Here is a 12,318-nt window from a genome sequence, read left to right on the forward strand (position 1 = left end):
TGGAGACATTCCGGGGCACTACAGTTGTCCTTGGGAGTCATCCACGGTCACGTTCACAGAAAGCTTCTGAGATATCCCAGACACGAGCAAGGACAGGCCCAGAAGCAGAGATGCTCCCCCTGCCCGCCGCCCAAAAGTGTCTCTATTTCCACCTGGCTTTGGGATTTCCTGTTTGCCATAGAGAAAATCTCCCCCATCAAAGCTTCCCAGCTGCCCTTTGGCCTCTGTCCATCGGTGTCTGACATCTGATTTATCACTATAAAGGTCTTCTTAGAACCATGGCTGGTGCCATAAAGGAGTCTGGGGTGGGGAGAACGGCAGGGGCATCCTCAGCTGAAGCCCCAGCGCTCGGACTTGGCCAGATGTGCGCTGCTGAGCAGCCAGATGCTGCCGGGCCCTGTGATCCCCGAGCGCTGGAAGGCCTCCGGGAAACCAGCCCGTCTGTCTCAGCGTCCTGCCGGGGGAGGTCTCGGCCCTGGACAATAGCCTTCACCTTAAGCCGCACGACACAAGTGAAATCGGGTGTTTGCCATGAAGCCTGCTGCTGGCACCTGACACCTGAGATAAAGCCTCTAGTCTTCAGAGCAGAGTCGCCCCTGCCTCTCAGATCACTGACATAACCCGCAGGCAGCACCAAGGACCAAGCACCAGGACTCTGGTAATTACGAAAGATTGCATCCTGTAAAGAAAGTAAACACATCATTCATTCATCAAGCCTCAAGTAAAGAAAACACATCATTCATGCTTAGGCAAGCCACCGGGAAGGGTAAAAATGATTGAGACTGGTTTCGTAGATACTACAGCAGTTTGTAAAGTAAGAGATTGGAAGCACACCGTGTGTGTGTGTGTGTGTGTGAGTGTGCACTTACCCAGGTGTAGTGAGGGATGACCACACAAAGAGGAGTCAGTTCTGTGTTTGCTCTGCATCTCCCAGAGACACTGGGGGTCGTGGAGCATCTGGAATAGCACCCAGACCCCCAAGCAGCCTGGACAGAGCAAAGCAGCCCTTAGCGCCTTCTGGCCAGCCCCTCAAAGGGCGGCTGTGGAGATGCAACAGCAAACACACAAAAGCCCCTCCAAACCCACCTGAGCCCTAAACATTCTCGTCATCCCCGGAACAAAGACAGAACAAGTTGCATCTGACACTCAAGGGAGCATGTGTCTTCCTTGACATGTCTTTATGGGTGGTTTGTTTGGGCTGTGCTCAGGACTGACTCCTGGCTCTGTGCTCAAGGGACCAAGTGCCCTTCGTGCTGTACTATCTGTCCACGTACACCCCATGATGTGCTTTATGCCCAAAGATGTGGCGATTCATTTGCATCCTATTTTCTGAGTACTTGGGAATCCTGATTTCAGATGACCTCAGTATTACCTAGAAGTGCTCTTTCCTATCATCATACACTCTTAAGTTTCCTGGGGGCCAAAGATGTAGTGCAGTGGTCAGGAAACTCACCTTACTGCATGAGACCTGAGTTCAATTTACCAGAACCTCATAAGGTCCGCGAGTCCAGCCAGGAATGACTCCAGAGCACTGAGCCAGGGGTAAGTTCTGAGCACCACATGTGGTTCCAAAGCAAAACCCAAACTTAGAGATCCTACAGGACAAAATCCACACCTTGTCCTGTCTGCTGAACAGAAACTGAACTGCCTGCTGAAGTTCATCCATATGCATAACAGGGTTGGCACCTTCTCACCATGTTCTCCATGTTCTCAAGGAGAAGATTGAGTTCATCTAAAGGACATTTCCAGAACAACAATGGCGGATAATGTCAGCAGGCAAAATATGATATTCTATTCACATTTTGCTATGATTTTTTTGACTAGGGCTATTCCATTCTCTGAGAGGGCATGTCATGAAGTCCGAATTCCTACTTCAACCTGTTCTTACTAAAAAAATGTGATGTCCCCATAAATACCTTCTCTGGGGGCACAGGCTTCTCCCGGGCATCCCCTAGAACAGTCTTGCAGCCCTCCCCTCCTCAGGAATCCAGTCGGTAACACCTCTAGTCCAGCGGTTGTCCCTGAATCACATTACATGACCGGCCCATCGGAATTCTGATGCCTTGGCAAACGAGACAGCATCCCTGATTTTTGACCATCGATGGAGGTCAGAACTCTGGATTCCTTCTCACACTTCAGTGAGACATGATATTCCCAGCATAGATCTTTTGATTTCTCTTTGGGATACCCTAATAGAATTCTCATCCTGTTTTTGCGAAGGGCCCAGGTCTCTGAGGCATCTGTTAGTGCAGGAAGAACGGTGGAATCGAAAAGTTGTGCCTGGATTTGGAGGGTCTTCGTTCTATTAACTAACTCTTCGACGCTCTTAAATGCATTCCACACTGCTCTCTTCCTCCTGCGCAGTTCTGGCACCAAGTCATTCCTCATGTTGATTTCTAGACCCAGGTACACAAAGCTGCTGCATTTAGAGGTGTTCATTCCATTGAGAGCAAATGGAGCTTCAGGGACCAGTTCGTTTTTCAAGAACATTGTCTAGTTAAGATTAAGCTGCAATCCGACCTTTCCACACTCGTAGTCGAAGTTGGCCAGCATTTGTGCCGCTTGGCTAATGTTTGGCGTTATGAGAACGATGTCAACAGTGAAGCAGAGGTGGTGTAATTGCCGTCCGTCTATCTTCACTCCCATTCCTTCCCATTCCAGGCGTCGCATGATGTTCTCAAGGGTGGCACTGAAGAGTTTCGGTGAAATGGTATCACCCTGCCACACCCCTCTCTTTACATCAATGATCACTTCCTTATAGAAAGGTGAGATCCTGGTGGTGAATCCACAATACAGCTCGAGGAAGATTTTGATATACTGAATATGAACGCCCTGTTTGGCCAGGGCTTCGATGATTGCCTCAGTCTCAACAGAATTGAAGGCCTTCTTTAAGTCGATGAACATTAGACAGAGCAGCATCTTGAACTCTCACGAAATTTCAATGAGTTTGGTCACTGTGTGGAAATGGTTTATTGTGCTGTATCCTCTTCAGAACCCGGCTTGCTCGCATGGTTGTCCTTCGTCTAGTGTTCTGCCAATTCTATTCAGGATGACACGAGTGAACAACTTGTAGACGACAGACAGCAGGCAGATTGGGCGATAGTTGCCGATGTTGTGGATGTCTCCTTCCTTGTACAACAGAACGGTCCTACTGGTTTTCCACTGGGACGGAACATTGCATTCAGACAGGTAGCATGTGAAGAGTTGGGCCAGTGTATTGATGAGACTGGAGGAAGATTCTTCAGGTGTTCGGGTCTGACATTGTCCAGACCAGGTGCTGTATGTGTCTTTACCAGCGAAATGGCCTGTCGGATTTCATAAGAGAGAACGTTGGGAATGACATATCCATCCTGCGGAATTTGGTATGTGGGCAGGTGGACATGGCTGTTAAAGAGATCCGAGTGGAAGTCATGAATAATTTTGTCTATTGCCTTTCTGGAGGATGTGATAGATCCATAGGGAAGTCGGAGAGCAGTCATCTTGGTTTAATAATTGGCGAAGGCAAGTGAGCATTGCGAATATTTTTCCCGGCTTCTGCTGCACTGGCCAACACTGCTGCTCTTCTCTCTTTGATGTCTTCCTTTATCGTATCTCTCCACAGCTTTGTGAGCTCAGACTTTAGCTTGTGGTTGCCTGAGGCTCCTGCCAAACCAGGTTGACGAATGAGCTGGAGAGTTTCTGAAGACTGGCATCTGTTCGTGGCTTTCTCACTCTGGCATTCTTCGTATAGACATGGAGGTGCTGAATCAGTCGAAAAATCTATGTAAATAATTATCATTTTCTATTGTTTTGGGAAGGGTTAGCGCGATAGCACAGCAGTAGGGCATTCGCCTTTCACGCAGCCGACCCGTTTTCGATTCCTCCGCCCCTCTCGGAGAGCCTGGCAGCTACAGAGGGTATCGCGCCTGCACGGCACAGCCTGGCAAGCTACCCTTGGTGTTTTGGATATGCCAAAAACAGTAACAATAAGTCTCACGATGAGAGATGTTACTGGTGTCCGCTCGAACAAATCGATAAGCAACGGGATGACAGTGACATTGATTGTTTTGGGGGGGTCGTTGGGAACATCTGGGGTCATAATAACCTTTACATATCATGAGGAGCCGTGCTCAGTTCTGTTTGATCTGATTTTGGCTGTGATTATGAGACTCCAAGGCCGTGAACTAAATAGGAGGGGCCCATGACACCGACTGGGCATTGCTGCTTGCACCCTGAGTCTGTTTCTCAGAAGGGAAGGGAGGTGCTCAGCCACCAGGCCCAGGGCCAGGGTCGGAGAGCGCACCACTGCCACCTGCTGGAAGAGGGTAGAGATGCTCCCAGCCGACCCCAACACACAACATGGCCTCAGTGGCTGGGGGAGGGCAGGGGACAGAGAAGGGACCACCAGGACAAAGATGGCTGGAAATGATCACTCTGGACAAGAGCTGCATGCTGAAAGGAGATAAAGGGACAAACAGGATAACTCTCAGTACCTGTTTGCAAACCATAATGCCAAAGGGGAAGAGACACAGAGACAGAGACAGAGAAAGAGAAGGAAAGTGTCTTCCATAGAGACAGGCTGGGGGGAGGGTGGCGGAACAGAAACTGGGGACATTGGTGGTGGGAAATGTGCACTGGTGGAGGAACTGGCCTTGCAACACTGTATGACTTAAACCCAACTTTGTAACTGAATTTCAGGGTGCTTAAACAATTAAAAAATAATAACCATGGGGCTGGAGCGATAGCACAGCGGGTAGGGCATTTGCCTTGCACGTGGCCAACCCGGGTTCTAATCCCAGCATCCCACATGGTCCCCTGAGCATCTCCAGGGGTAATTCCTGACTGAAGAGCCAGGAGTAACCCCTGTGCATCGCCGGGTGTGACCCAAAAACCAAAAAAAAATTAAAAAAAATAACCAGGGGGGTCAGAGTGATAGAACAGCTCGTAGTATGTTTCCCTTTCAGTGACAGACTCAAGTCTGATCGCAGCATCGCATCTAGTACCCCCTGCACTGCCAGCAGTAATTCCTGAGTGCAGAACCAAGAGTACACCCTGAGCACCGCCAGATGTTCACCACCCAAAAAGCAAAAAAAAAAACTATCCAGAGACAAAACTAAGGAACTTTGACCTCTGGACAAATAAATTCACTTAAAAAGGGAGTTGGAGGAGAAAATTCTTCTACTTATCTCTTTAAATGCCTGGCTTTCGCTAAGTGTGGTCACTCGACCTCACACTTCTTCATCCTCAGCAATGGAAAACAAATTACCTAATGCTTCCTTTTCAGCAGGTCTGACTTTAGGGGAGAGACTCTCCAAACAATAATAGTGAGTTTTGTTGAAATATTGTATGCAATCAAAGTGAAAGTAAAGTGAAATTTATTAGTTACACAGGCGGGGGGGGGCTTAGGGTGGGGGGGCTAGGGGCGTGGGGGTGTTTGGGGTGTGAGGGGGCGGGGTGGAGCTATACTGGGATTCTTGGTGGTGGAATATGAGCACTGGTGAAGGGATGGGTATTCGAGCATTGTATAACTGAGATTTAAACCTGAAAACTTTGTAACTTTGTAACTTTCCACAATAAAAAATTAAAAAAATAAATAAATAAAAATTAAAATTAAAAAAAAAAGAAAAAAAAATAAATGCCTGGCTTAAATATCTTTCAGATAAGGGTCATCGATTTTCATGCCTGAATATGTCATTTCTGTGGTCTGGGTTAGACAGAACAACTGTCCGTGTTACCAAGCCACAGGAAGTTATTTGTTTCTGCTCTAGGGGGCCAGACCGACAATACCTGGAAGTACTCCCAGCTCAGTATTCCTCCTGCGGGGCCCCAGAGTCTCAAACTCTGAACTTTCAACATGCAAAGCAAGTGCCCAGACCTTGTGAGTGGTCTCCAGGGCCTAAAGGAACTTCCAGCTCTTCAGTTTTGAAGCTACATAGAAAGGTTTTGATTTGTCACACACACAGTCTTCCATTCGAAAGGACCCATGCACGCCTGTGTCCACTGCAGTGCTTAGTCCCGACGTGGAAAACACACAAAAACCCAACTATGAAACAAGGGATTATGTAGCTGAGAGAGATAGACAAATAATAAGACCTGGGCTGCTCTAAGAATAAAATCATGCAGTCTGCACACCCGTGAATGGAACGATGAACATCACGTACAGTCCAGCCAGTCTGAGGAACAGGGACTTACACAGTGATCTCTCAAAGGCAGAACTTAAATATACACAGACAGAGAGAAAGAAAGGCCAAAGGCAACACCCAGTTCTTGGGGGAGGGACGTGGGTACCCAGTGGCAGGTGTGTGTCAGGATGATGTGCACCGAAACACCATTAATGGTCCACAGAAACTCAAGTAATCAAAGAGGAATTTAATTTGTTATGCAAACACCTGGGAGTGGGGTGGTACCTCTCCTCCATCCTCCCCTTCTTTTCTTCTTCCCTCCACCGCCTTCTCCTCAGCCTGTTTTCACCTTCGTTCTCCAATTCTTTTGCTCTGTACCTCCAAATCCTCCTCTTGTTCTGACATCTTCATCTGCTATGCTCCTCCACCATCTCTGATTCAAACACTTTAGTCTTTCCTCCATTCTGTCTCCTCTTCTAATTCTGCATCACCTTTTTATCCTCCAGGGTCTCCCTCTCCCCACAACTTCCTGTGCCTCCCCCTCACAAATTCCATTCACAAATTCCAATTCCCATTCCCCCATCCACCTCTTCTTCTGATGTCCAATTCTTCTTCGTCTGACATATTTCTCCTCTCGTTGTCCTACTTTTCTTTTCTTCTTCCTTCCTCCATCTGTGCCTTCGTTCTCCATACCTCCATTTCCTCTTTATCAGATGTTGTCCACGTTCCATTTTCGACTTTAGCTTCCAGTCTCCTGCCCTTCAGTTCTTCAATTTCTTCACATCCTCAAACACATCCTCCTCCTCTTTTCTTTTTCCCACCACCAACTCTTCCATGTTTTCCCCCTCTTCCTTTTAGCTCCATGACTCCAATTCCACCTCCTGTTCTTTCTGCCTCCTCTCTATTTCACTATTCTGCCTCCACTGACTGATTCCCTTCATTCTTCTACTTACCTTTCATCCACAAACTCATCCTCTCCTTATTTTCTTCTTCCCTCCATGACCATCTCCTACACCTGTTTTCTCCCTCCTACTGATCTAACTCCTCCTTTCGGCTCCGTACCTCAAAATCCTCCTCTTCTGACATTGCTTTTTTTCTCTTTTACACCACTCCCCCTCCATTGTCCCTTGCTCTTCAGTTCTTCTACTTACCTCTCATTCTCAAACGCCTCATCCTCTTCTCTCTTCATTTCTCCGCCACCTCCTTCACTGTTGGTTTTCTTCATCTCGGTCCTCCTCCTCTGTGTCCTTGTATCTCCGTACCTCCTCACTCTCCTCGACAGGCACTCTTACACTGCCACGCCTCCACTGTGTCATCTTCTTTGCCTCTTTAAGAAATCATTCTTCTTATCTTCTTCCCTCCATCACCCCGTTCTTAGTCTGTTTGCTTTGTCTACTGTGTTCCTCCACATTTCTGATTCACTTTTATGTGTCTTCCACTTCCATCTCCTCTTCGATTTTCGCATTGTCTTTATCTCCTCCAGGTTCTCCCTCTCCCGAAACCTCCCTGTCCCTTCCCCTCACAAATTCCATTCACAAACTTGAATTCCCATTCTCCCATTCCACCTCTTCTTCTGATGTCTCTTTCATCTTCTGACATATTTCTCCTTTCGTCATCCTACCCTTCTTTCCACCACCACCTCCCCCTCCACTTGTTTTCTTCTTCCCTCCTCCTCCTCCATCTCCACCTTCATTTTCCATAACTCCAATTCCTCTTGCTCTGACGTTGTCCTTGTTCCATTATTTATTCCAGCCTCCAAGTCTCCTGCCTTTAGTTCTCATTTCTTTTCATCCTCAAGCTCCTCCTCTTTTCTTCTTCTTCCCGTCACCACCTCCTCCTCTGCTGCCTGTTTTCTCCCTCCTCCTCCTCGAGTTCCTGCTTTGGCTTTGTGACACAAATTCCATGTCCTGTTCTGATGTTGCCTCCTTTATTTTTCACCACTACGCCTCCACTGTCTGCTGCTCCTCATTCTTCTACTTACCTCTCGTCCATGCACGCATCCTTCCCAGCATTCTTCTTTCCTCCACAATCTCCTCGTACTCTTTGTTTTCTCACTTCTCCATCCTGAACTCCTCCTTTCGGCTACATAAGTCCAAATCCTCCTTCTATTCTAAGGTCGTTCATTTTTATTTTATTTCAGACTACCAGCATTGTCTCCTGCTCTTCAGTTCTTCTATTTACCTCTCGTTCTCAAACGCATCCTCCGCTTCTCACATCTTTTCTCCGCCAACTCCTGCACCGCCAGTTTTCTTCCTCTCCAACCACCCCCTCGATCTTCTTTTGGCTCTGTTCGGCCTCGACCTCCTCTTACTTGACGGGATCTTTTTCATTATCTCCCCTCCCCTGTGTCATCTTCTTTTCTACTACTTACGTCTCCACAAAATCATCCTCTTCTTGTCTTCCCTCCTTCTCCCATTCCTTCACAAGTTTAGTTCGCATATTATGCTCCTCTACCTTCTCCAACTCACACACTTTTGTGTTTCAATCTTTCCCATCTCCTCTTCTACTTACACGTCTTTTTCCCTCAAGTCTCCCTCTGCCCACATCTCCCAATCCCTCCCGCTCACAAATTCCATTCACAAATTTAAATTCCCATTTCCCCATCCACCTCTTCTCATGACATATATCTCCTCTCATTGTCCTACATTTCTTTTCTTCTTCTTGCCACCATCTCATCCTCTGCCTGTTATCTTCCCTCCTGCTCCAACTCCGCATTCTTTCTCTGTAACAATTCCTTTTGTTCTGATATCATCTTTACTCCATTTTGGACTCCAGCCTCCACAGTATCCTGCCTGTCAGTTTTCTTATTTCTCTCGACCTCGAGCACAACCTCCTCTTCTTTACTTTTTCCTCCATAACCTCCTCCTCCACCTGTTCTCTCCCACCTCCTCCTCCTCCAACTCCTCCTTGTGGCTCTGTACCTCCAATTCCGCCTCCTGTTCTCTTGTTGCCTCCCTCATTTTCACCACTCTGCTTGCAGTGTCTGCTGCTCTTCATTCTTCTACTTACCTCTTGTTCCAAGCTCATCCTCTTCTTTTCTTCTTCCCTCTACCACCTCTTCCGCCTGTTTTCTCCCTCCTCCGGCTCCAACTTCTTTCAGTAGGAAACCTTCAATCCTCCTCCTTTTCTGACATCGTCGTTTTCTCTTCTACAACACTCCCCATCCATTGTATCCTGCTCTTCAGTTCTTCTACTTACCGCGCATTCTCAAATGCATCCTCCACTTCTATCTTCCTTCACAAAAAACCTCCTCCACTGCCGGTTTTCTTCGTACTCCTCTTCCGTCTTCTTCTGGCTCCATTCTGCCATCACATCCTCTTATTTTATGGGGTCTATTTCATTGCCTGGCCTGCTCTGTGTCTTCTTTTCTTCTACTTAGCTTTCCTTGAAATCATGCTCTTCTCGTCTTCTTCCCTCAACCTCCCCGTCATCCGCCTGCTTGTTTAATCTAGTATGCTCCTGGACTTTCTCCAAACACTTCCCCCCATACATTTCTGTCTCCTCTTCTACTTCTGCATCGTCTTTTCTCCTGCAGGGTATCCCTCCTCCACACTTCCCTGTCCCTCACCCTCAAAAATTCCATTCACAAATTCAAATTCCATTACCCCATCCACCTCTTCTTCTGATGTCCCATTCATCTTCTTCTGACATATTTCTCCACTTATCGTCCTGCCCTTCCTTGCATCTTCCCACCAGCATCTTCTCTTCCACCTGTTTTCTTCTTTTTCCCTCCTCATCCACTATCTCCATCTTTTTTCTCTGTACCTACAATTCTTCACATTCTGACATAGATCATGTTCCTTTTTCGACTCAGCCTCCACAGTCTCCTTCCCTTCACTTCCACTCATTTTGTCTCATCGTCAAAATCATCCTTTTCTTCTTTCCTTCTTCCTGCTACCATATCCCTCCTCCTCCAACTCCTCCTTTTGGCTTCGTACCTCCAATTCTGCCTCCTATTCTCTTCTTGCCTCCTTTCGTTTTCATCACTTGGCCTCCACTGTGTGCTGCTTTTCATTCTTCTACTTACCTTTCATCCGTCAACTCATCCTGCCGCTTTCTTCTTCCCGCCACCTCCTCATTTTCCTCCTGTTTTCTTCTTCTTCCATCCTCAATCTCCACCATTTTTCACCGTACTCCAGTTAAGTTTATTCTGACGTCATCCATGTTCCATTTTCGACTCGACCTCCACAGTCTCCTTCCCTTCAGTTCATCTCATTTCTTATTGTCCTCCTCAAAATCATCCTCTTCTTCCCTTATTCCAGCCAACAACTCCTCTTTCGCCTATTTACTCCCTCCTCTTCCTCCAACTCCTCCTTTTGGCACCATACCCCAAATTCCTGTTGTCTTCTTGTCTCCTTTCGTTTTCACCACTCTTCATTCACTGTCTGCTGCTCTTCATTCTTCTACTTAGCTCTCGTCCAAGATCTCATCCTTCTCTTCTAATGTTCTTTCCTCCACCACATCACCTCTCCCCGTTTTCTCCCTACTCCTGCTCCAACCCCTTTTTTCGGTACCATACCTCCAATCTGTTTGTATTGTTCTTTTTGGGGGGGTCAAAGCTGGCAATGCACAGGGGTTACTCCTGGTTCTGAACTCAGAAATTACTCCTGGCGGTGCTCAGAGGACCATATGGGATCCTGGGATTTGAACCCGGGTCGGCCGCGTGCAAGGCAAACGCCCGACCCGCTGTACTATCGCTCCAGCCCCCTACCATAGCTCCAATCTGACATCATCTTTTTCTCTTTTACACCACTCCGCCTCCATTGTCTTCTGCTCTTCAATTCTTCTACTTACCTCTTATTCTCAAACGTATCCTACACTTCTCTCTTCTTTAGTCAATCACCTTCTCCACCACCAGATTTCTTCATCTCCATAATCCTGGTCCATCTTCTGAATCACTTCTGCCTCGATCTCCTCTTACTTGACGGGGTCTTTTTCACTGGCTGGCCTCCTTTGTGTCATCTTTTCTTCTACTTACCTTTCGAAGAAACCATCCACTTCCTGTCTTCTTCCCTCCAACACACAGTATTATGTCTAATTGATTCATCTGCTAAACTGCTGGATATTCTCCGAATCAATCACTTTTGTGTTTCTTACATCTGTCTCCTAGTTTACTTCTGCATTTTCTTTTTATCCTTCAGGGTCTCCCTCCCTGACCCTCACAAATTCATTCACAAATTCAAATTCCCATTTCAACATCAACCTCTTCTTCTGATGTCCCCTTCATCTTCCTCTGATATTTCTCTTGTCCTAAACTTCATTTCTTCTTCCCTCCACCATCTGCTCCTAGACCTGTTTGTCACTCCTTCTACAAGTCCTCCATTCAGTTCTGTACTTCCAATCCACCTCTTCGGATGTCGTCTTATTCTCTTTTCCACCACTCTACCTCATTGTCTCGTGCTCTACAGCTTTTCTAATTATTTCTCATTCTCAAAGGCCTCATCCTCTTATCCCTTCGTTCCTATAACACCTCTTCCGCTGCTGGTTTTCTTCGTCTCGGTCCTCATCTTCCTTCTTCTTCTGGCTCCATTCTGCCTCGACCTCCAATTACTTGACGAGTTTTTTCACTGCCTCGCCTCCTCTGTTGTCTTTTTTCCTTGTACTTACCTCTCCACGAAATCATCCTTTTGTCTTCTTCATTCCATCACCCCGTCCTTCACATATTTGCTTCATCTACTGTGCTCCTCTACCTTCTCTGATTAAAACACTTTTGTGTTTCCTCAAATTCTGTCTCCTCTTCTACTTCAGCATCTTCTTTTTCTCCTCCAGGGTTTCCATCACCCCACACTTCCCTGTCCCTCCCTCTCACAAATTCCATTCACAAATTCAAACTCCCGTTCCCCATCCCCCTCTTCTTCTGATGTACCCTTCAACTTCTTCTAATGTTTTTCTCCACTTGAGATCCGGCCTTTCTTTTCTACTACCCGGTGCCATCGCTTCCACTGCCTGTCTTCTTCTTCTTCCCTCTTACTCCGTAATCTCTGCCTTTTTTCTCTGTACCTCCAGTGCCTCTTGTTCGGACGTCATCCATGTTTCAATTTTGACTCGGCCTGCACAGTGTCCTTCCTCAGTTCTTCTCATTTCCTCTTGTCCATAAAATCCTCATCTTTTCTTCTTTCTGCAACCATCTCCTCCACCACCTGTGTTCTCCCTCCGACTCCTCCAAGTCATCCTTTAGGCATCATAACTCCAATTCTCCCCTCTGTTCTCTTACTGC

Source organism: Sorex araneus, chromosome X (assembly GCF_027595985.1).
Source record: "Sorex araneus isolate mSorAra2 chromosome X, mSorAra2.pri, whole genome shotgun sequence".
NCBI lineage: Eukaryota > Metazoa > Chordata > Mammalia > Eulipotyphla > Soricidae > Sorex > Sorex araneus.